The sequence below is a fragment of the Delphinapterus leucas genome, chromosome 1 (genome assembly GCF_059928025.1).
Source record: "Delphinapterus leucas isolate spDelLeu-1000000601 "Yukka" chromosome 1, BTC_Dleu_Yukka2, whole genome shotgun sequence".
Lineage (NCBI taxonomy): Eukaryota > Metazoa > Chordata > Mammalia > Artiodactyla > Monodontidae > Delphinapterus > Delphinapterus leucas.
The window spans coordinates 34,219,493-34,245,943 of NC_143129.1; positions in this window are offsets into that span (position 1 = coordinate 34,219,493).

Sequence of the window (26,451 nt, forward strand, 5' to 3'; positions counted from 1 at the left end):
ATCTTAAGCACCGCGGGGCTTCCCTGGTGGCGCAGTGGTTGAGAGTCCGCCTGACGATGCAGGGCACACGGGTTCGTGCCCCGGTGTGGGAGCATGCGCGTCCAGAACCTGTGCTCCGTAACGGGAGAGGCCACAACAGTGAGTAGGCCCGCGTACCACAAAAAAAAAAAAAAAAAAAAAAATTGTGAATCACAGAGTTAGATAAGAGATACGGAGAGTCACCTTAAAATGATAAGCTGATTTCTGGTCTTGTGTAAGACTTCACAGTAGGCTGCTGGACTGTGCAAATCCAGAAACTGTTCAAAGTAGGGAAGTCACTCCTAGTGTCTTCAATCTTACTACCTCATTGGGCAAGATTATTCCTATTGTGAAGGAGACTGTCCGAAGCTGTTTTGGCTGAGGCATGTTTCTAAAAATGCATCCAATTAACTTTTAACTTCCCCTGTTGTGGTTTCTTGCTCACCAAACATTATTCTGATTATAATTCAACATCCCATATAATTCTAGCTGTAGAGAGAAAATATATTAGGTATGACAATGCTAACGTTTCAGCCCATGTCAATGCAAACGTTTCAGTATAATTTGGTAACTTGGCATCTGGGTTCTATACATTATTTAATGTATACATTTAATGTGTGCTTAATTAGCATAATGACTTCACTTCCAGAAATACTCATCCTTTCTCAATTGTGGGTAAATCAGCTTTTGCATATATGAGGTTAAGAGTCAGAACTTAAAACTTTATGAATTCACTAAGATATCTCTTGTGATGGTAATCTGCCAACTTGCACTTTTTCATTACTGTGCACTTTCCAAAAAGAGCGTGGACCATGTGTGAGCAAGGGGAGAGCCCTGTGGCACTCCACCAAATTCCCCTCTCCAAGTTCACATTGGCTTATTAACCAATGCTCACTATCACATGAAACTCTGTAACTGAATCTGGGTGCCTGGCATGATGAAATGGTGTGAGATTCAAGCAGCAATACGGATATTCAAACATCTGTTTATTTCCTGGGAGAAAAATTTTAGTTAAAGTATCTTTAAACAACTGTTTATATTTGACTAAAGAAAAGCAAGCAAGCACTTAATTTATGGATTTGCTAATTACTCTTCTCATCTGAGAACACTGGTGTTGAATATATGTCATTAATTTCCAGATTTTGCACTGAATAATCTCAAAGACTAAATGACATGGTGCCTACATGGGTGCCTGAGGAATGACTATAAAAGCAACCCTGGAGCTACTGAGGCTGTCACAGTGGCACTTAGCTGTTTTGTTTGGGCCTAGGGCCACTTTTTTCCCAAATAAAGTAAAATAAACTTGGTTCTTACTTATAACACATACATAAATACACTGAGGTTCATTTATATTTGAATTTTGAAAAACCTGTTACCAGGAAGGCACATCAATGCATTTTTCTTATGCTGGTAGTAATTAAAGGCAGCTCTGTTTTCTTTCTGAAGCATTTTCTTATGCCAGCAATAGGGCACCTCCAGTTTTTACGGAGATCCTTTCTTTATGAAGTCACGTGGCTACATTTAGTCAATTTCAGTCAACGATATTTACTAAATGCCACTAGAGCAGAAGTGAACACCAACAGAAAATCATATTTTACAAAGACCATCACCTCAGTATCCTAACCTGCCACGTCATAATAATTGTGAGGTTTCTCTTTTTGGCTGCAATTGGTCTCCTGATTATGGCTGGAGGAATACAGGTGCCCCACGTAGCCTCCTGAGAGAACTTGCATGACCTTTCTAGAAAGGATGTTCTTGGATAATGAGTAATTTTTAAAAGCTGGAATGAGTCAGCATCAATAGCAGAAGGAAAAAAAATGAGTATGGACAATCCAAGAAGCCATTTGGCAGGATAAGGGTTCTGAGGGAAACCCCTGGTTTAGGAAACAACTCAGGAGTTGCTTCTGTCATATTAGGGTGGGATGGTAGGAGATTGGGAATCTTGGGGATTTAGTTGCCTAATTTCTTGCCTAAATTCTGGTGCAAATGATGAGAAGCACTTCAAGAACCTCTGCATCTGCCACCGTAGAGTATATTTGTCACATTTTGGCCGTGAAGCACCCACACAATTCCTATTAGCACAGCAATATCTCTTTATTAGGAATTCTTCACTGTGGGCAGATTTGTTGGTATTGCTGAGAGCATGTGACTTAGTTTTGGCTGCTTGGACATTTTTTTATGGGATTTTGAACAGTGAATGAGATATATGGGCAGTCTTGCTACACAGGTGCAAGTAAACTAGAATATTCCTGGGGCAGCCTATATTTTCTGCTGCCCAGCCCTGAGGGGGAAATCCCTTTTTTATGACCTGTTCTCCCAACCTTGTTCTACAACTCTTTGTCACTTCTTTGGGTCTCCCCACTCATACTTTAAAAATAAAATAAATACCTTTTTTTTTTTTTTTTGCGGTACACAGGCCTCTCACTGTTGTGGTCTCTCCCGTTGCGGAGCACAGGCTTAGCAGCCATGGCTCACGGGCCCAGCCGCTCCGCGGCATGTGGGATCTACCGGGACCGGGGCACGAACCCATGTCCCCTGCATCGGCAGGCGGACTCTCAACCACTGCGCCACCAGGGAAGCCCAATAAATACCTTTTTGTTAAATCTATCTAGAATACTCACATGGTCCTGACTAACTTCAAGGATGGTGTAGCAGTGCAATTCCACCATGTTTCTGGAAGCAGAACCAGCCCTGATCACTACCACAGTACACATACACCACACATTTATAGCTTGTCTTATAAGAGGTTACTGATATGCGCAGCTAGAAAGGAAGCTCTTAAGTGGAAAGAAATAGTTGTAAATTTCCTTTAAACGGTTTACTTTGTAATTCTGCCATGGTGGGAATGTGGAGCTCTTACTGATGAGCTCTAATTTCCTCAATAAATAAAATGAAAGGCTGAGAATTGAGGTTAAAATTTGAATAACATATAGACCAAAGGAAAAAATTTAATGACCTTTTAGATAACTAAGACAAAAACAGTTGTGGCATCAACACAATTCTATTTATTTATGTATTAAATAAATTGCAGGAAAGAGAAAACAAGTTGATAGCCAAGTCAACATATCACTAAATGAGCATTTGGTCTGATGTTTTGCTGAATTGACCAAATAAAGCAGTAGTTTAAGAATCATCTAAACACAGCCATGTTCCTTCAGAAAACAGAACTTGCAGATAGCACTATCCCTGAAAATTGGGGCATGTAGTTAGCACTTTTGGGTTTTCAGCCTGTGAAGGAAGAATCTAAAAGGTGACACAAAGCAAGGGGGTCATTAGGAAAATGTAACTTTTTTTTTACATTTTGGCCGCCAGATTGTGGGATCTTAGTTCCCTTACCAGGGATTGAACCCTGGAGCCATGGCAGTGAAAGTGCTGAGTCCTAACCACTGGACCACCAGGGAATTCATTGCAACTAGTCTTTCTTATAGCTTACCATCTGTTCAACGGACAGCCTTGGACTGAATATTCTTATTTTTTATTTCCCATTTTCTTACCACCCGGTCCTGACACACACATCACTCCCTCCACGCCCCCCACCCCAGCTCGCGCAATTTCACTCGTGTTGACAACTTTGCTTTTATCGGGCGGGGGTTGGTCTATCAACCTACATTTTCTTTAGAGAAACAAAATAAAACCAAACTCATCTCCACCCACTTAGCCCTCGGAACCTTTAACTGCTGTAATATTTTAAAAAATAAATAAAGGAAGTAATAAATAAAACAAGCTCACTTACTCCCTAAGCCTGTAGTTTGGTGTTAGTCTTTTGCAAAATATGTTTTGAGCCCACTGTGGTGACTACCAGAGGCTTTGGTGAGTCATGCTCAACCCAGTGAGAACAGAAGTGCTGGCACACGCCCTGAAGTATGGAGTCCCTATTTGCCCTTCAGAATGGCTGCCTGAACTAATTTATTACTCAACTTGAAAAGCCATTTTTTTATAACTCGCTGTGGTTTTACCTTGTTTGTTTCTCCTACTGTCCTGCAAAGGGTACTGAGAAATTACTTTTGTTGATTTCTCATACTGGCAGTGACTAGGGAAATCACCCATTCGTTACTACCTAACGAAAGCAAAACTGACCCGTTCTGAAGCCCAGTGCCCACCTCCCAGCACACAGACGCCTGTCTCACGTTCCCCCTTGTCTCCAGTGAGCAGAGGGCTGCCTTCAGGGGCTGTCTCCCATTTGCCTTCATCAATCTTAGGACCATATCATGCCCATGGAAATCTCAATTTCCAGTCAGCAAAGGATTCACATAAAAGTAAGAACACAGAGGTTTTTTTCCCTTCACTGGCAGTTTACATTTTCCTGGGGCTTATAAATCTCCCAGCATTTATTACACTTCCTGGTTTGATGTTAGCTTATTTGTGAAGCTGTCTGTCATCATGCTTAAAATTGAGGGGGCCCACAATCTTGCCAGGAGACGTGAGTAATTCCAACTGTCCTCCCCCCTAGCTTTTGGGCAGCAGGAAACTCTGAGTCACTGCAGATGAGCCCCTACAGCACTTAGAATGCTCTTCCACCGTGCCTCCCAGCCACACTGAGCAACTAACAGAACCGTGACTGGTGTTCATGCCTCCCCTGAATTTGTTTGCTTGATTTGTCCTTGAGTGTCCTTGGAAGATTTGCTGTCTCCTTGCCTACTGGGGCTTGGACACCCCGTTCTTGGGGTTGGCTCCACGTTGACTCTGGCCCTGACTTAGAGCAGATGCTATAGGCCAAGAAACCTACAGCCTTGGCAAAACTGGAGATGATGGATGTTTCGTGTTGGGACACAGGAAGGTTGAGAACCTCTAATGAACCTGGACTACTAGTTATAAACCATGTCAGACTCTTTAGAGTGGTTAGCCCTGGGCTATGGAATTAAGAGGGACATTTATTTTCTATTTTAGATTCAGCTGCACTTTTTTTTTTTTTTTAAAGAATATGCATTCTTTATTATACTCCTCATATACAGTGTTATATACAAATGAACATGGAACATTTACCAAAATGAGAACAGATTTCTTATTACATTGAAGCCATTGAAATCCACAGGCCCAAAATGCCTGTCAGAACAAGACAACAGGCCGAAAGTGGAGTCACTTATGCTACTCCCCATGTTACCAAACCGAGAGTTGACTTAATTACACTTTTGGCCTTTCCCAGAAGTGGAATTTTGGACCAATCTGTCAGGAGCTCCCTGATCATTCCTACTGAGGTAGTCTGCCTGGCAGACCCTGGTCATCCCCTAAAGGAAAATGACCTTGCCACAGCCAGTCCCCTTTCTGCTAGTATAACTTCCTTGTCCCACTCCCTTCTGCCTATAAAAACCTTACATTCTGTACAGCTCCTCAGAGCTCCTTTTTATCTGCTAGATGGGATGCTGCCTAATTCGTGAATCATTTTTTTTTTTATTTTTTTTATTTTTTTTTTTATTTTTTTATTTTTTTATTTTTTTATTTTTTTTAAACATCTTTATTGGGGTATAATTGCTTTACAATTGTGTGTTAGTTTCTGCTTTATAACAAAGTGAATCAGTTATACATATACATATGTTCCCATACGTCTTCCCTCTTGCGTCTCCCTCCCTCCCACTCTCCCTATCCCACCCCCAGCTGCACTTTCTGCAATGGACGTGTATCAACAAAATACATGATGCTGTTCAGAAATTGCCCCATCGTCATGTTGCTGGTGTTATTGGGGGTGCTGTTGTATCTGATGAATAAAAATCTAGGCTGCACACTCCAAGCAAAATCAATGGACCTGATATGTATTCTCTCTTCTTAATCCCGGGGAATTTTAAACATAAAAGTATTCCATGTGATCAAATTAACAGGTTCAGAGAATGGATGGGTATTTTGGTTACTGCTTTTCTACCCTTCCTACCAGCTGCCCTGGCTCACAGCACTTTGAGAATGGCACTTTATAAAGGAAACCGTGTACTTTCTTGTAAGTGGAGCAATCAGCTCCCTCTTCTCCAGCGACTGACCCTTTCTCTGCGTCAGGCTAGCTGCACTCCTAGGCCTCCTGGATTTCATCAGGGCCGGTGGAGTGGTCAGGCTTCCTTTTGTTTCTCCTCATACCCTTTCGAAGGAGTTAGTTTATGTACATATCACAGATTGCAAAATACAGTCATTTAATCCTCTTATCTGGTCTGCATGTCCCTTTGCATGGGCATGTATTGTGACTTTGCCACTCCATGCATCAAGAGGAGCCTATTTAAGGGAATCTGGACAGACCTCGCAACTTGTTTGGCCAGTAAAATATGGAGAAAACAATGTTGTGGGACTTTCAAGTCTGGATTATAAGAAGCCTTGGAACTTCTGCTTTTACTGTCTTCGAATGCTACTCTGATACCACTAACTGAAGGGTGAGAGGTCAGTGGTAGGGAATCAAGACTCTCAATCAACTGACAGTCACATGAATGACGCCATCTTGGACCTGACAGCCCAGTAAGCCCTTCAACTGAACACAGTCAAATGAGGGAGCCCAGAAAAAATAAATCATGTGTTTAGTTTTGGGGTGGTAATTGCACAGCAACAGATCATTGAAAAGCACAATGCCTTTTAGAGAGTGAAACACCTAAATCGTATTCATGATAACACATGATGGATGTTGGAGTGGTATTGCCTGCAGGTAAGGTAAATAGACAGTGGCCAGAACACGAGGCCTTATAGTCTATGGTCAAGAGTTTAGACTTAATCCTAAGAGCAGCTATAGAAGGATTTAGGCAAGAAAGTAACCTGGTCAGATTTTCATTTTATAAAGTTACATTGGCATCCATGTGGAGAATGGATTTAAAGGGGTCAAGACTGGAGGCAGGAAGATCATTTGGGAGGCTATTACTGTAGTTATTAAGAGTTGAAGGTAGGCTGAGGAATGGGGCAAGTGCAAAAAAAAGAAAATGGATTCAAAGATTTTAGAGATATCAAAAAGGCAAAATTGGTGGGACTTGACTGGAAGAGGAAACTGGGTGGAGAGTGGTGTTAGGCCTAGAGGTGGAGAATTCTGGAGGCAGAGGAAATTAAATTTGGAAGGAAAGATGATGAGTTTGGTTTCTTAAATGCTTGTGGAGGAAGCATTCATATGGAGAATTCTGATGGACAATTTTATAGAGGACTACATTTAAAGAGGTCAGAAGCAGACTCACAATAAAATTAAAACCACCAGTAATTGTCAATTTTAAATAAATAATATTTTCCTTTCTGGTTAAAGGTAGTACACATAGAAGTCAGAGACCCAGAATTTTTTTTTTCTGGCCAACCTGTAGAAGGGAACACAACTTATAGAACAGAACGTAAACATGGATTTTGAAAATCAACTCTAAAGCTCCTAAGAGAACAAGAAAGATTCTGTTTCATGATTCATGAGGGGTGACATTTTAGAGTTGATTTCATAAGGGAATTCATTAAGCCAGTATAGGGCCATGCCATTTTAATGCCATGTAATGTTTAAGTACCTTTAGCTATCATTTTTAAATTAGCAGAAGCAAATAAAGAGAGCTTCACTTTAACTGTGGGAAATCTCACTTCTGTGCTTCAAGTGACTTCAAATTTGTCCTGATGTTGCCGTGCAAATAATCCCAGTGCTTACCAAGATAATTGTTAATTTCCTGAGTAGTAAATCCTTACTTTGTCTCAGTTTCTCTCCTACAGGATTGGATCGGAAAATGGGAATAGGACCTACTAATAGGTCTTACTGATAGGCTCTGGAACAGCTACCAGTGTGAGGAGCCAGACAAAATATGTAATAAATTTTTTTTTAGTGCCAGAAGAATCTTTAGAGATTACTTGCCTATCCCCCTGCCTCTCACTTTCACTCTCTGTCTGTCTGTCTGTCTCTCTCTCTCTCTCTCACACACACACCTCCTCGACACACATTCAGGTGCAGACACAAAGGATATTAATAAAAGCTAGTATTTGTTGAGAAGTTTTTGTATATCAGGCAGTGATTTAAATGGTTCACATATATTAGCTCGTTTAATCCTCAAACCACAATTAAGTAGATACTATTACTATTCCTTTTTATTTTACAGATGAGGTAGCAAGGTACAGAGAGGTTAAATAACTTGCTCAAGGTTACCAAGCTAGTAACTGGTGTGGCTGAAACTCAAAGGAGGGCATCTGGCTCCGGGATCAACCCAACCAAAACAGCATAGGTGTTGACAACACTGCAGGGAGTAAAAAAGGATAAAATGAGTCCTACTTGAGTTTCCCACTAACCTTAGCCTCACTCCCAAACAAGCAGAGAGCAGAGCAGGAAGGAATTATATGCAGTACCCCCCTCCATGCTTCCAGACCAGCCTCCTTCCCCAGACTCGGTGCCAGCCTGTGCCAAGCCCCCAGAGGGCAGTGCCGAGCTATCTACCAGGCAGGCAGCACAAACAGGGCTGAGAAGGGCCCCATTCTTCCTTCAGACATCTCCTGTTTGATTCTCCCTCATTCCATTAAGGTCTTTCTGTACAAACAAGTAAGGCGGCTCATAAAGCCTTGCCCTGGGCATGCGACAGCAACCCCACCCTCTTACCCTGCTTTATTTTCCAAGTCTTTATTGTTACCTGACATTATATTATATTTTTATTTTAATTGTGTCCCCCTACTTGAAAAGAAGCCCTATGAGGACAGGGACTTTTCATGTCACATCAATTAGAGTTCCAGCATCTACCATAATGCCTGGCACATAGTAGGGGCTCATTAAATATTGAGTGCTGTTGGAGCTCAGGGCAGGCTGCCCCCAAATATGCCAAAGTGGCATATTGATTATTTTGAATTAAAGTTACTTGAGAAATAGCCAGTGCAAGAAGAAACTCTGACCCTCCTCTCTGTCCCCACTGAAAGCAGGAACTAAATTTCTCATTTGAAAGGTGCCTCCCTGCACCAGGAGAAAGAGAGGAGTACATTCTTATCACCACAGATAGGAAATTCAGGGGTGAGAAGTCTGACAACAAACGTTGTTACTTCTTTATGAATTTAGTACCCCAAGCTCAACCTCTGTTTAGATTCTTCACTAATTAAGCACCCAAGACTAATTCCTTTGTCCTTTATCTTTTATACTTTTTTGTCTAAAAAGTATAAAAGCTGCCTGCCTTGACTATTTCTATGAGACCTCCATAGGTACCAATTAAATTAGTTTTTTTCTCCTGTTAATCTGTTTTATGTCAGTTTAATTATAAGACCAGCGCAAGACCTCAGGAGAGGTGGGGGGAAATTTCTCCTTCACAGCAGTGCATGTTGAAGAGTGTTGAGTTCAGCCTCCCCTGGTCAGGAGGACTGGGGAAAAGAGGTTTTAGCATAAATACAATGAGCATTAAAGAATTCAGCAGTTCTCAGCAAGGCCCTGAGCCAGGGTGTGTACTGAAATCTCAAGGCGCCACTTACAGCCTGAATTTGTTGATTTGATCCCCATCGTGGCACAGAAGCCAGTTTAATAAGCCTTTCATTTGTTTCTCACTGGGAAGGAGCTGAGCGTGGTTCCCGACTGTGGACTGACCAGGGGAGGGAGAGTTGTGGGAAGACTTGGTGGCTTCCAGGCTCAGCTTTGCCTGGACACCCATGAGGGCTCCAGTCTGCTTTGTGTTCCGTCAGCTCTCCTGGGGTGAAGGCCCCACCAGGCTCTCTGAGGAAGGGCTATTCTCTAGAACAAGGGAGGGTCTTTTCCAACAGGGAGAGCTGAACAACAGTATAGTCTTTAAGAGCTTAGGGTTTGAACTTACATTAAAAATTGGTTCCGTTGCTTCCCTGTAGTGTGGCCTTGAATGAGTTATTTAACCTCTCTGAGCCTCTCTTCTCATCTGTTCAATGAAAAGAACTATACCTATTTTGTGAGATAGTTCTCAGGACTCAATGAGATAAGCTCTCACTAAACAGTAGTCTATTACAAAAGAATCACCTTATTTCTGAAGTGGGCAATTCAACCTATTTCCAGGAGCTTTCTGGTGTGCTTTCAGATATCTATTGGGATTTTGTGAAAGGGTTGACTGTAAATAGCTTTCATGCTCCAGAATTTTCTTAAACAATAGGTTTTCCCAAAGTGCATTTCATAGGCTACTCATTACCAGGATGTCAGTAGATATCACAAAAACAGACAAATATTGCAGTGTTTATGTAGTCTGTAATCAACTGAGTGGCTATTGCAAATATCTAAGAGAAGTATTTCCCAGTTTCCCAAATTCATTAGATCACAGACTTTTCTTTTAATGGAGTTCTTGATAGAACTTACATTCCATGCAAAGTAGTGTGAGAGAAACTGCTTTCAAAAGAAAAAGACTCAGTTCTATATCAGGAGAAATAACTGGCATCTTATTGTATTAAACAATCTAGTCTCATCCAAGAAAATAAGAGTGCTGTTTGTCAGTTTTAGTTTAGGTAGTGGGGACAAAGGAAAAAAGACCATTTTGAATGCTCCGTACTAAGGCAGCAGGGCAGCTCCAAGTCCTGTCTCGTGGGTCAACAGTGAAGGGAATACTGATACAGAGCAGGACCCTGTGAGGCTCCTGGGCACAAAAGCCTTTCTGTGGCCCTCATTTTTTTGATTACAGGAAAGAGTCTTCATTCACCCTCCATGACCTTTCCAGAGGTCCAATGGGTAAATTCAAGCAGTAGTTAATTAGGAAGGGGTGGGGAGGCGAGGCAAGGGAGGGACAAACAGTCAAGGGAAACAACAGTGCAGCCTTGGGGCAAGGTCCTGGTTCCCCACCAAGGGATACACACAACAATATCTTTGAGCTGTTTTGCAGAGACTGAAACCCTCACCAGGTGGGAGAAGTTAACAGTTAACTGGTTAAGGACAGTATACTGCAAGCACATAGACCCCAGACTGGTTGGAACCACAGGGTTGATGATACTGACTCCCACGTGCCTCACTAGCAACCAATCAGAAGACAGAAGAATGTCCACCAGCTGATCATGCCCTCTTTGAACCATTATTATAAAACTTCTCACTACCCCCTCCAGGTTGGGACACAGTTTTTGAGGGCATTAGCCCACTGTGGTCCCCTTTGCCTGGCAAAGCAATAAAGCTATTCTCGTCTACTTCACTCAAAACTCTGTCTCCAAGATTTAATTTGGTGTTGGGGTACAGAGGCCAGATTCAGCTTCAGTATGACAATGAAGTGCATTTCTACTGTTAAGACATCCTGAGAAGGATTTGTAAACTATCTTGTAAATGGTCAATATGTTTTAAATTCAAGAGCCACAGATATGGTAACAACTACTCTTTAGGCCTGAAGCTTTAGGGAGAAGCAATTTCATACCTAAGCCACACTGATTTTAAGTGTAATATTGCAAACCATTGTTGAAATTACGTAGAGGTTATCAGACAGCAGGTGAGATTCGAATGCCTATCACTTTCATTGAGCTGAATCTCTGTGATGTTCTTATTTGTAAATTTATTTGGCTTAGAAAGTACATGCACCATTAGTCAAAAACTACCTCTTGGTTTTCATTTAAGTTCTTCCTTTATTAGAATGGCTTCCAAGTCATTCATTGAGAAACACAGCCAATTCAAAGATTTTGTCCATAGGCACAAAATGGATTTTTTAAAAGTGCTGCTGCACAAAGAATTGTTATTTTGCAGACAAGAATTTCTGTTCCTCTTCCCTCTCCTCTCCTAAGTCCTATTTGTTTCAGGCCTGCATACAAATGCCAGCTCTATAGGCCGTACGCTGTCTGAAGCACACTTGAGCCTGAAATAAACTTCACCTCTAAGCCTTGGTTTTCTCACCTGAAAATGGGGATATTTATGCCTGTCTCAGAGGGCTGTTATGAGGATGGAGGGACAGAAAGTGCAGTTAGTGGCCAATGAATAGCATCTGTTATTCTGAGCATCCTTGTAGCTTTGGGCTTCAGGCTAGTGAAGAGTGTGAGGTGACATTTTTTTTTTTAAGTGCAGTGGTTAAAAAGACAATGAAAATATCAGCATTCTTTCCCTAATGAAGTCATACGTAGATGACCGGAATTTGTAAAGCACAAGATAGGAGCTGCTATGCCTGAAAAAGTGGGCTGGGGTGTGGGGGGTGGGGAGGGGCTTCACTTGGGGGAGGGGGAGCAATCTGATCACAAGCTGCACTGCCCCTCACAGGCACTTAAGCCTCTTTGGAACAGTATTTGAAAACATGGCTCTAGCAAATCATGTTTGAAAATCAAATGGTATCTTGGGGCAGGAGCTGACCAATCTTGGAAGAAGGATGTGTTTGCTGCCAGCCGGGCCAGCTCGAGGAGGGCCTGCAGGAGCTGTCTACCCTTTTGTTGTGTCCCATCTACAGAGCCCAGGGGAAGCTTAGCATTCTCTAGGAGTTTGACTTTACACTCAGGCGGGCCTAATCACAGAGATATGACATGGGGCCCAGGCAGAACGACTGAGGCTTCTACTGGTTGGGACCCACATCTCCTTCATACATTTCCTATCTTTCTTTGTCCATTCATCCAACAGATATTTATTATCCAGTAGTAAGTATTATCCATATACTAAGCCAGAAGCTGCAGAGAGAAGATGAACAAGACAGTCTCCGGTCCTCCAGGAGCTCTTAACCTAATAGGAGGATACACACATATCCCGGCAAACACCTAATAAATATAGCACGTCTCATGAATGCTGCAAATGACATGTGCAGAGTGACGGGAGCATAGAGTGAACTTAAGCCAGTCCAAGTTTATGTTATTAAGATGGGCAAAAACAGACACAGACACTTATTTTTTTTATTTCATTTTTTTTTGCGGTACACGGGCCTCTCCCTGTTGTGGCCTCTCCCGTTGCGGAGCACAGGCTCTGGATGCGCAGGCTCAGTGGCCATGGCTCACGGGCCCAGCCGCTCCGTGGCATGTGGGATCTTCCCGGACCGGGGCACGAACCCGTGTCCCCTGCATCGGCAGGCGGACTCTCAACCACTGCACCACCAGGGAAGCCCCACAGAGACTTACTGTTAGAAGATCTATGTTATTTCACGCTTATTCTCATTTTATTTTTTCCTTGTCTCCTGTATCATCCTTCCCTCAAATCATGATCAAGGAATTTGGAAAGACGGTAGACTGAAAGTGGCCCTTTCTGCAAAATTCTTCTTGAGAATGAATATCTGCTCTCCTCTTAGAGGCCGACTCTAGTGATAGCCCCCATTTATTGACTGTTTATTATCCATTGGGTTCTGCTAAGTCCTTTAGGATTATGTATTATCCTATATATATAAATGTATTATGTCATTTAACTTCACAGAACCTTTATGATAACACCTCAACACAGATATTTTCAAAATAAAGAATGGGGAGACTCAAAGTAATTGAGAAATTTTCTCACACAGCTAGTAAATGGCAGAATCTGGATGTGAGCTCAGGTTTGACTGGCCCTAAGTCCTTAGGTCTTGGGATGGATAATTTTATGTGTCAAGTTGCCTGGATTAAGGGATGCCACCTAAAACATTTCTGGGTGGGTCTTTGAGGGTGTTTCTGAAGGAGATTAAAGTTTGATTCAGCAGGCTGAGTAAAGACAGCCTTCCTCCTCAGTGTGGGTGTGGACCATCCAGTCCACTGACGGCCCTAATAGAACAAAAAGGCAAAGGAAGGAAAAATGCTCTCTCTTCTTGAGCTGGGATATCCATCTTTTCCTGCCCTCAGGCATGGGACCTCCTGTTCTCAGGCCTTTGGGTTCTAGGACTTATGCCAGTGGCCTTGCCGTTCTCAGGTCTTTGGGTTCTAGGACTTATGCCAGTGGCCTTGCAGTTCTCAGGTCTTTGGCCTCAGACTAGGAGTTACACCAGTGGCTCCCTTGATTCTCAGGCCTTCAGATTCAGAATGAATTATACCACCAGCATTTCTGATTCTCCAGCTTGAAGATGGCAGACTGTGGAATTTCTTGACCTCCACAACCTCATGAGCCAATTTCTATAATAAATCCCCTCTTATACATATCTATATACATCCTATCGGTTCTGTTTCTCTGGAGGACTCTAACACAGGTCTTTCCCACTTTACCATTGCCTCTCCCATGCCATTTCTAACCTGCAAAGAGCCTGTATCTCAGAATGAGCATAGAGCTGAGGAGTGGGTTAAGTGGCCATCTGTTTTATGTGCTTTGAAATCAGAAATGACAGGTCCATTGAAGATGAGTTGCCTCATGGGAATTAAACCATTCTTCTCCTTTTGCTCTGAGTTCTGTCTGTGGTTCTACCTATTTTGTGTGTTGACCACAAGGCATCCAAATTTACTGAGCTTTTCTTTGATACTGAACTTGGGACTCGTTGTCATTGCCCTAATCTCATCTCATAGTGCTTCCGTTTCTTATATTCAGCAAATGGAAATGATGCTCCCTCCTCATCAGGGGACTACAGAGTCTAGATGATGATTTGCATCAGTAATCCAGAAGGTGACCTAGGAACAGTACTGGTGGCTCTTCATTTGTACTAGAGATGACACTTTTCCCATATAAACCTCTTAGAAACTGTCACTGTGAATGATGTGCTGATTAAAGATAATGGTGACAATGATAATTCTTTAATTACGTGTTATACTTCTCACCTCCTTGGAATTTCAAAAGGATTCATACATGTCCTTACTCAAAATAGATCCATTAGTTATACCAAGATAAAGAGGTTACTGATAAAGTGCTGGACATTGAGCCTCATAGGGGAGAAAACCAAATGGACTTAGCCCCATTCACTGTCCTTTTCCCAGAAAAATACCCTTTTCCTTAGAATCCTCTCAATGGTGGTTTCCACATCAGGTCTACAAGAGATAGTGGCGGTGAACATACAGGATTAGGAGGGTAAGGAGTCTCACCCAGGTGGGCTCAGTTGCTTTGTCACACTGGGTGGGGGGAGGCCAACCTGCCCCTGTGAGTGCCAAGAAGCACCAAGGAGGCTGCCCAAGGTATCTGTCCACTCAGCTCAAACATGTCCTCCGCTGGGCAAGTTTGGGAAAGAGGAGTCATTAAACTGGGGCTCTCTCAAGACCAGGCAGTTCTCTTTCAATTGTAGTTTTTCTTCTCTCTCTCTTTACACTCTTCTCTCTATTCCAGCCTATTCATCTTCTTGGAGAAGCTGCTCTACTACCCACAGAGTGCGACCAGTCCTGTGTACCTGATAAGCAATTAGGCACAGCTGACTGGGCCAGGGATGGACATCTGAACTTGAGGGGCAGATACCCTCTTCTGGCCATTGGGAATTGGGAGACTGTTAGGGAGCTGAGCTGGAAGGTTCTGCTGACTCGAGTGATTGGACTGCCATTTTGGAAGAACTTTGAGGCCCCTGAAAAGAAATCAGTCTGCAGAAAGAAAAGAATGGAAAAAGAATCACAGGAAGAACAGAGATTAAGATGGGTAGTGAGGTGAAGGGAGAAGCTGCACAGTGAGATCTCGGGTTCTAAACTTGTTCTGTAAGATTCCCTGTATCCATACAACAGATCCTCCTTTACTTGAGCTAGTTTGAATGGGTTTCTGGTGTTTGAATGGTCTCTGAATAAGACACTGGGTGTTGCCTCAGCCTGTCCCTAAAACTCAAATGAGTAAAGGTAGCCTCAGAAACACCCTCATGTCTCATGTCTGTGACTCTAGGTAAGAGTGTAACCCAGGCCATGTGGCCCCTGTGGATTAGGAGGCACTCTTCATGTGAGTGAGGCTCCATTGGCTGTAAGAAAAAAGAGAGTCATTCCAATAATGAGGTTTTTTTTTAAAAAAAGGATACTTATAACACATAGAAATAAGGAAGGCAGCAATTTTAACTGCCTGGCCCAGGCTAATGGAAGCTAGAGGGTACAGTAGCTCTATTGTTTTTATTGACAACTTCTTGACCCAGAAGAAGTTGTGTCCTTAGAATGGGGCTTCTACAGATCCTCCTTTAAACGCCATGTTTCCACATCTCAGCTATGGTCTCCTTACTTCTGTTTCTTTCCAATACTAATTTACTTATTCTCTTCCTTCCGACATTAATGGGCTTTTCCTCAATAACTCCCACAAAATTCCCCAGAAAGTGACAATCTGATTGGGCCACTTTGTTCCTGCTTGGGCACAGCATTTGCCATGAACTATAAAGACCATTGACAATCATGAGATGGCCTTAATCCTGGTGCCCAGTCCTGGCCTATTGAACCCATCTGTATTCAGAAAACAGCCACCTGCAGCTTCTCTCTCAGTAAGGTTGTGGGATGGACAGTTTCTATCAGAAGGATCTGATAGTGTCAGCCACCCAGAGCATCACTGTATTTTCATATCCTAGCTTGTGGAGGTCAACTTTGTTAAGAAAAATTATCTGAAACTTGGAAGTAAAAATAGGATGACTGCATGTCTTTGTAATGTCATACTGTACCGTTGTCCAAAAAGACCCTAAAGATTTTTTAATTCTCTACTTTTGTTTGACTTACTATTGAAGGGGAGCAGAAGTTGCCACTCCAAAATATGCCTCTTGTGTGTAAGAATTATTCTAGGCTGATTATTTTTAAGCAATAGCAGACACAGGAGAAGCTCTGAAAACTGAGTGGAAGTTAGCCTTTTGTAAAAGACATTTCAATTGATAAGGTAAATCTCTATTTGTAAGGGTGGCTCCCTTTCTGTACCAGGTAGAGAAGGATGACTAAACTTCGAGAAACCCTCATCAGTGGAGAAGACACCAGCTTAACTCTACAATAACAACCTTACCCTTGTTTACTGTGCTTTCCCTGATAGCCTTCCTAACTGGCTTCCCCACCCTCCAACACCTTCTTTTGTCTTTAGCTGGAGATGGTACTTAAGGTGGTGGCTTGGGCCATTTTAGAAATTTACTTGGTTTTCTTGGGTATTTCCCATGTACGGGAGTTGTATATTCTATTAAACTTCTGTTTTACTCCTATTAATCTTTATTATGGGGCAGGGTGGGAGTCTCAGCTGAGAACCTAGAAGAACAGAGGGAAAATTACTTTTCCTCCTCTATGCTGTTTACTACTGATTGGGGCCCAGACTCTGTGAAGCTACATGTTAGTTTTATTCTGATCGAGATGCAGATGATTTCTTTCCTTTCAGGAGATTTTATTGCCCTGTGAGACGTTAACCAATTTGGTCCCTAAATTAGCACACTTATTCTAGCATGCCATTCCTGACGGTCTATATGAATCTTTGTTCTTCCAATTCTCCTCTGAAACAGCTTTACCATTCTCTGATTCTGTCTTTTATGAAGTAAATAAATCTTTGATACACATTCACCCTGTGTTTATATCATAACCATGTTTTAAGTTTATGTAAATTATACTTTGACCATTCAGCCAGACAGGCTGGGGAAAGTTCTCTGAGAATTGTCAGATGCCAAAAGGATAGAATCGGGCTTTTCTTTGTCATGGCTGACTTGAGGCTCATTCCCAGACATGAGTGTCCTTGACCAGGGCCTGATGTGGGAGTGAGGAGGGTTCCATCGCTGAGATACCAATATCATGAGGAAGGCTGGGACCCACAGTAGGGGAGACAAAGCAAGAATGATGAGAGTGACTAGAAAAATTAGAATTTTCACTAAATTGGGAAAATGGAAGAGAGTACTGCTGGATAAGAGGGGACCTTAACACAACAAGCAGAGACAAACTGGGAATGTCCTTTATCCAGTAAGCTCTGACTAGAGGCCAATACTCATGTCTTTATTAGTGTTCAGAACTTTACTTAATAGTAGTAATAATATTACAGGTAATCTACGTAAGTAATTAATTCCTCTGCTTTTTTTTTTTTTTTTTGCGATACGCGGGCCTCTCACTGTTGTGGCGTCTCCCGTTGCGGAGCACAGGCTCCGGACGCGCAGGCTCAGCGGCCATGGCTCACGGGCCCAGCCACTCCGCGGCATGTGGGATCTTCCCGAACCGGGGCACGAACCCGTGTCCCCTGCATCGGCAGGTGGACTCTCAACCACTGCGCCACCAGGGAAGCCCAATTCCTATACTTTGATTGCCTAATAGTGCTAGCAGGCTTACATATGATATTGCTTATCTTTACCCCAGTCCCGTTAATTGGTAATATGATGAAGAGAGGGACGTGAAGAAAGTAAATAACTCACCCATGTTTTCTTCACAGTTAGAATTGTTAGAGAAAGGATTTAAACCTAAGTGTGTCTAACTCCACGGTCCATGGGCTCACCCTTTCCTTCCTCCCTATCTCCTCCCTCCCTCTCTATCTCAAACATTTATTGAGTACTACCATGTGCCAGGCTCTTGGGATACAGCAAGAAACAAAGTCCTTGTTCTCAGGGAGTTTACATTCCAGTGGGAGGGACGCAGAAAATGATAATTAAAAATACATCTCCTGTGGCAGCAGGGGCTATGAAGAAGACACAGCTTTCATATTTCTTGCTTAATGCCCGTCAGCATTGCATTTTTCTCATACTACATCCCTCATCTTCATGCAGTGCTTAACTCTGGCCTGGAGAATCAGGAGGACTTCATAGAAACACCTGCAGTCTCTTTGTCTCAGGGCCTTTGGCAAAGAACAGCAGACATAGTGGCAGACAAAGCTGCTGGAAGTAGTGGTGCTAGTGGCAGCCAGAAGCTTAATCATGCATTGCAAAGGCAGTGTATGTGATGTCACGTTTCTGGTGCTGGAAGGGAAACCGAGGGCAGCTCCTTGGAAGTCGTAATCGGCCCCCTATCTGCCACGGAGGCACCTACACACTTTCCGAGGTGTGACTGCAGAGACTCGAAAGGGTTCACTCACTCTGAGAGGAATCGATAATAATTGTTGCTAAGCTAAAATTCATGCTAAGTAATCGGCATTTATAAGTCAGGATCTCAGCGGAGAGGGCATGACAATAATTAAAATAAGTGTCACATCTGAATAATTAGACCACGTTATGGCTGTGTTGGAGAAGGAAAAGCTTGCCTCTACCCTTCTAGTTTCTTCCAGCTGGTCTAAGAATTGAATTAACATCAGACAGGTTAACAGTAAGACGTCAAATTTAATTTCATACATATGGGAATCCCATATACATGAGAGGTTCAGAGACAGAAAGGCAAAATGAGGTATGTATGCCATCCTGAGTTAAGAAATGGGGTAGGGGCCTGGGGCTTCCAAGGACAGTAGGGTCATTCATAGGACAAGAAGAAGGCCAGATGTTTGGTAATTAGAGGTTTGCCCTGCCATATATATGGGGTCTCCTAGATAACATTTATTTCCATTAATAACTCTTTTCTGGGAAACCCCCCAACTTAAATTATTCTAGGTAGTTAAGGAAGGGGCAGTAATTTCTCTTGAACCTGCTGGGTCTTGATTACCTTTAGTTCAAAATGATCGTCATGCAAAAGTGGCACATTTGGTAGAAGCTCATTCTGAACCCCTACAATTGTTGTTTTACCTGTTTGTAGGACTTCTGGTCGCAATGCAGCATCAAAAATGACAAAGCAAGATCTTGAGACTGTAACAATTCAGAAAAGATAGGATTTCAGAAACTTCTGGGACACTGACATTTGGGAGGCTCTGCCTGGAAAGCACTTACCTTTTTCTTTTTAAATGTGTTGAGGCCTTTTTTTTTTTTCCCCATTAATGGCGCCTCTAAATACCAACTTTGTATTTTAACTCCTTCAAGGAATCCTCACCACTCACCTCTCACCCCCTGCCCGATTCTGAGTGTGAAGGAAGAGAAGAGGCCAGGGATCGCTAACCAAAGGCCTGGAGGGAAAGAGAACAGGATGAGATGAACAGTGAGCCTTGAGAGGCCTCACACAGGCCCTTCCAGGAGAGCCCTGGTTTTCCACTTCTTTTGGGGACTGGTCTGGATTGCTGAGACTATGGTCCGTGTACTGGCATCTTGGTCAATAGGGCTCAGCTTCCGGGTTGGGCTCCTGTTTCTTAATTTCCTCATGCCTCCCAGTGGCATCACCGGATCCAGCTCTCCTTGTGTGTAGGGGTTACAGCAGGTCATGGATTTGGTGAGGCCAGTTACTCTGGGCTGGCTGCTTCCTACCTCTGACGGCTCTGCTTGCCTACACATTGGGATCATCTGGAGAGATTAAAAAAAAAAAAAAATCAGGGGTAGATGGGACCAGGCATCAGTAATTTAAAAAATCTCCCCAGGGGATTCTAATACTCAGACAAACTGGAGAACCACTGTCCTAAGAGTCATAAGAGTGAGCTGGTCTCACAGTAGACATGTGCTTACGTTTCGGGGAGTGAACACATGAACCCATGATGGATCAATAGCATGACATTCTCGGGGAAGAGAGCACCTACTTCTGTGGCATAGCATGTGGCAGCTATATTCTGAATCATGATCTTATTCCCATTTTACAGAGGAGGAAACTGGGGCTCAGGAAGGATAGGCAAAATTCCCTAGGACAGTCAGCTAGAAGGAGCAGAACAATGTGTGTGTACTGAAGACTCTACTGTTAGAGCAGAGGGGAGACCAGGAATGAATTTCACTCTATGTAAGTTGTGGCATGCCAGAGCTAGCACTTCAGGATCTACAAATTAGACCTTTTCCAAATTTCCACCTTAAAGAGCCAATTCCAAACCTTAAAACAAGTTACATTGGATTTAAGGGCTGAAGCCCAGTAATTCAAGAGTGTTGCACTTGGGCATGGCTCTGCTAGGAGGAGAGATGGGCCCTGGTAAGGATTATGTTAGGGACAAACAGGGTGTGTCTTCTGGGGACCGCACTATGGATGGTCAAACAGCTCCGTGACAGGTAGAGTGAGGTGGGGAAGGACACAGATCAATGAACTGTCTAGCTCAACACATCCTCACTTCCTCAGGCAAATAAAACCACAGGAAGAAACAGACAAGAAGGCTATTCATGTGTTGGTCCACCGCGTGCCTTGATTCTGGAATAGTCTTTCCCATCCAAGTCATGGCTTCAGTCTTCCAAAATTATCCTACCTCTGAAAAAGCCACTCCAGCACATGAATCTTCCATGATGTCTCTCACAGAGTGGTATCCACATCCCTCATTCAAAGATCCAATACACTCCCCAATTTGATCTTTCTCTACTTTTCTGGTATTTTCACTGACCCTCCACCAACCTTGGGTTTCAGCAAGTTGGATCTAATGGCCGTTTTCTGAAAATGCTCTGAGGCTAGTCTCACTGACCAGAGCGCTCTACATGTCCTCCACCCTCAGTGCATGCCCTCCCCCCATAGGTACCCAAGTCCCTGCTTTCCTCAAAGCCCAGTTCACACGCCTCCTGTTTGTTAGTGGTCTTCTCACGGCTTCCAGGTGTACTGAAGCCTCCTTTCCTTGGACTCACAAAGCAGAGTTAGTTGCAGCCTTGTTTACAGCACTCCACAATCTACCTTCTTTGGATGTGTGTGTTCTGTCCATCACTAGATGCTCATAAAAATTGGAGCAGAAAACATTAAAAACATCCTTTTATCCATTATATGAGTAATCTTAATGATAACCTGGCAAGCGCTTAGGTACCTCAAGTTGATTAGTTTACAGCTGCTGCCTAATGTATTACTGCAATCTTAGTGGCTTAAAACAATACTCATTTATTATCTTACAGTTTTTGTAGGTCAGAATTTTGGGTAAGGTGTGGGACTGGATTTCTGTTCATGGTCTCAAAGGGCTGAAATCAGGTGTTACCTGGTCCTTGTCCAAGCTCATTTCCTGTGTTTGTTGCTATTGATAGAATTCATTTCCTGTAGTTGTAGGACTGAGGTCCCCATATTTCTTTCTGGCTGTCAACCAAGGGTTGCTCTCAGCTCTGTAAAAAAAATTAATAAACAGAAACTTCAATTAAATAGAGTCAGGAGACCGGGGGAGGAGCTCTCACACACTGTGACAGCAGCAGAGCTGAACGGGAAGAAGAAAGACTCCTCTTCTTTCCTGGCATGAACTCAACCAATGAAAAGCCATGGACTCTTTCTTACTGTAGCCCTCCCAACTCCCTTTTCCTCCTAATAAAAGTGTTCTCCTTCCCTTGCCATGAGGGGACTTGCATGTTGGCTCACCATAGTTGCAGACCTTGAATTGCAATTCTCTGCTGGTTCTGAATGAACCCTTTTTTTTTTTTTTTTCCTGGAGAAATAACTGGCAGTCTATTTGTTTTAGGCCAAAGTTTTGGTGGCCTATATGGGGGCCAGAGAAGACTCTCGACAGCTCTGGGGTAGGTAAGCAAACAGGTGCTGTTACCCACAGGTTGACCCATATGCTCACTGAGTTTTTTCACTGACCCTGGAGTTTGAAGGTAGCTCTTCTCCTGGATCCAAGCTCATGCCCTCTTTGCATCTGAAGCTCTCCAGGCTTTATTTGAGATCTAGTTAAAGGTTTTGTCTTTCTGGTTAAGGGCTTGTTCTGTATGCAAGTACTCATTTGACACTTGGTTTGATTTTGGGATCAGACTGTTTCACTGAAATTGGCTGAGAAGCCTCTAGCCCATTCCTTTGGGAACAGGGGCTACTTCACTGAAACTGTGCCAGTTCAGCCATCAGCCCATTCATTTGGCACAGGGACTGTTCTATGGGAACTAGGTGGAAAGCCTGTGGCCTGGCTCCTCCAGGACCAAGCTGCTCCCTTTGAACTGGCTGGTATTAGGCTTGCTGGCTATTGAGTTGCAAGCTGTTTGAGATATTTGAACTGTTTATGCTGTTTGAATTGCTAGCTGTTTGAGCTATCAACTGTTTGAGCTGTTTGAAAACTGTTCTTTTACTCTAGAGAAAATCCTATGAGAAACAAGGACCCAGTTATCTAAATATTTTGAGGACTGCCCTCTCCCCCAAAAGGGACTCCAGCAGGTTTTATGTTTAAAAACTGTGGTCCTTCCTCATATGCCTTTTTAACTGAATGAACTGACCTGACCGAAGGCAATTTAGAAAATCAATTGCCATTATGGGGAAATTTTGAAACACCCAGGCTTAATTTTCTGAAAGCTGAATTGGACTACAATAGCTCGAAGTTTTCCAGAAAAAAATGGACTGCCTATCTTGACTGGTATTTGAGACTTCCAAACGTTATCCAGAGCCTGAAGTGACCTCTTTCTGCAGAATAATATTTTAAGATTGACTGAGGCAAACAAATGATTAAAGAAAGATCAAACGGTTCTTGAAGCCTCAGGCTCTTCTTCTTGGCTTTTTTGTCTCAGGCTCTACCTCAAATGCCATTTTCCTCCTTGCTTTCTATGCTGCCTGCATCTCCCGTATACCCTCAGTTCCCCCACTTTAATTCTCTCACCAAACTTTCCTTTTTCTCTGAAACACTCCCCACTCCATTTCCTCTGAACTTATCAGAACCTGTCCCTTTAGAATTAAGCCTTCTGAGAATCCAGAGAGGCTAAACCCTTAATTTCTTATATACTCTGGACTAAAGCTGAATTGTGAGCCATCGTCAAAGATGTTCCCAAGGTAACCAAAGATCCTCACAGATTTGCTGAGGTTTTTAATATAGTTATTCAAACTTATTAACCTGGTTTCTCTGACTTAACATCAGCTAGTTCATATTGTTGTTGGTGAAGGCCAGGATGTTGTTAGATGAAAACCACTAATTGGGAAAATCCTGAAAAGTCTCTAGACAACTGGGAGACCAACCTGCTAACTTATTATATGGTCAGGCTCAGGCAATTGCTAGGTGAATTCATCAAGCAATTCTTAGGACTTTTCTAAAGCCTGTTGATGGGAACAAAATTCAGACTTGCACACAAAAATCTGATGAACATGTTCAGGACTATTACAATCAATTTGAATGTTTTCAAAGAAAATTCTAGTCTTCCTTCAGATGTTGATTCTATCTGGGTAGCTTTTAACTCTATGCTTATTAATGGGCTGAACTGGAACCTTTCCCTTCTAGTAAAAAGGAGCAGGATGGAACGGAAACTATGTCTACTCTAGATTTACTTAATCTGGCAAACCAGCTCTCTTGTGCTCTAGATGTGTCACCTCAAAGGAAGACCACCAAAATTCTTACATCTTCAACACCAGCAATCGAAAGCCCTTAAACGAAACCAGCGCCCTCTTGGTTTCTGCTATTATTACAAGTAGCCAGCATATTGGAAAAGAGATTGTTACAAATTGGAGCACTTTAGGTGCCTTCAGCCCTCTAACTAGCCTTTCCAACATCCTCACAATTCTCAATGATGGGCTTTTCCCAATCCTCCCTCTTAATCAGCTTGGAAAAACATTTCTTCAGAATGGGATGAATCTCTTCCAGTCCTAATTGACACCAGAGCCAGTGTCTTAGTGCTCAGTCCCACTATTATAAAACATCCTCTGCCTTGGAGTACTAAAATAGTTCAAATAGCGGGGATCTCTGATGAACTTCAATTGATCCCTGCCTCTGAACCTATTCCCTTTTGTTTCAGCTCTTTGAGAGACATTCGCCCTTTTCTCCTTAGTTCCTCTCTCTCTATCCATTTCCTAGGCTGAGACTTCTTAGAAAAGCATGATGTCGGAATTTCTTTCTCCCAAAATGGGGGAATAATTCTAGAATTTGACAGTAGTCATCAAAGTAACCCACCAGGTGAATTAAATGACCTTTTGACATCTTTTATTTGTTATTGACATCAATCATCTGTCCCTATCGAATCAGCTAACACTTTCCTTGTGGGCTAAATCTCCCACTGATGTTGGCAAAGGTCACAGCATGCTTCCCATCAAGATTCAAATAGATCCCCCTCTTCCCAGAATGAATCAATATCCTATAAGTAAAGAAACTCTTCAATGCATAAAGCCCATAACAGAATATTATAAGACTCAATGCCTCATTACCCCTTGTACTAGTCCCTGAATCACTCCCATTTTACCGGTGAGAAAACCTAGACTTTTATCCAGGACCAATAAATGACATTGTTATTCCTCAACCCCTGTTATTTCTAATCCCCATATGCTGCTAATATCCCACTGGAAGCAAATTCTTTACTGTAATTGATTTATGCAGTGCATTCTTTAGTATTCCAGTTGATGAAACTAGCCAATACCTTTTTGCCTTCAATTGGGAAGAAAAACAATTCACCTGAACAGTAATGCCTCAGGGTTTTACTGAGAGTTCTTCCTATTTCTCACAAATCTTGAAGGCTGATCTGGATGATATAGAGTTCCCTAGGGGTTCTACTTTGTTGCAATACGTGGATGATTTGATTTGCTTCTTGCTCTTCTGCTCAAGATTCCTCACAGGAAGACAGCATCCACTTACTAAAGCTTTTAGTCATAAATGGACATAAAGTTGCCAAAGAAAAATTGCAGTTTGCCCAAACCCAGGTCTAACATTTAGGGTATCTGATATAGAACAAGGGCTACACCTAGATCCAGACTCACGGTGTCCTAAGTTTTCCAAAACTTAAAGCTAAGAGTCAACTGTGAGTTTTTCTTGGGCTAGTTGGTTATTGCCGAAACGGATTCCAAATTTCTCTCTTATGGCAAAACCTCTGTATTCTTTACTCAACATTAACAGCCCTGACCCAATTTTATAGGAAGAATCAGACAACATAGACTTCATGGCCATAAAAGAGAGTCTGATGAACCCATCCGCCCTTGGTATCCCAATTATCAGATCCCCCTTTTCCTTTTTATATATGGGAAGGAAGGGAATGCCCTTAGGATACTCACCCCAAAACATGGGGACTATCACCAACCCATAGGGTATTATAGACAGCAACTGGACCCTGTGGCACAGGGATGGCCTCCTTGTCTTAGAGCCACTGCAGTCACTGTCCTTTTGATTAAGACCACTGAGAAATTTGTTGTGGGATCCCCTTTAACCATTTTTGTACCTCATGCAGTAGAAGCTCTCCTGAATTCTCATCACACTCAATATTTCTCATGCAGCAGCCTCACCTCCTATGAAATCCTTTTGTTAACTGTCCCTCACATGACTGTTTTATGTTGTAATTCTTAGCCTAACTACTCTTCTCCTCTCCATCACTGATGAAGTTGGTCATGACTGCTTAATGCTGATGGAACACCTCCTGATTCCTTATAATGATCTATAGGAAATTCCATTAGGTAATATTGACTTCTCATTTAAAAGGTGACGGTGGCAAATATTATGCTGGGCATGCTATTACAACTTCTTTTGACGTTATTGAGGCAGCATCTTTACCTATGGCTACTTTAGCCCAACATGCTTTTATACAAGCTTGTACTTTAGCCAAGGACAAAACTGCCAATATTTATACTGATAGTAGATATGCTTTTGGAGTAGTTCATGATTTTGGAATGTTCTTGAAGCAATGTGGCTTTCTTACTTTCAGTGGGAATAAAATTAAAAATGGCCCTATGTTTAGGAATTATTGAATGCAATACTTTAACCTGCCACTTTAGCTATTATTAAGATTCTAGGACATTCTAATCTTGATTCTCTGAAAATTAAGGGAAATCACCTTGCTGACATTTTTTCAAGGAATGCTGCCCTTAAAGGGATTAACAGCAGCCAAACATCTGTCATGGTCCAAAGGGATATTTCTCCAAATGATAATTTAGAAAAACTGGCTAGAGAGGCCCAATAATTGGCCTCAGAAAGAAAAACAAGATTGGAAATCCAACAGTTTTTGGCTTGATAAAAAGAGCAAGCTCTGGTTTGGACTACGTAACAACCCAGTCTTACCA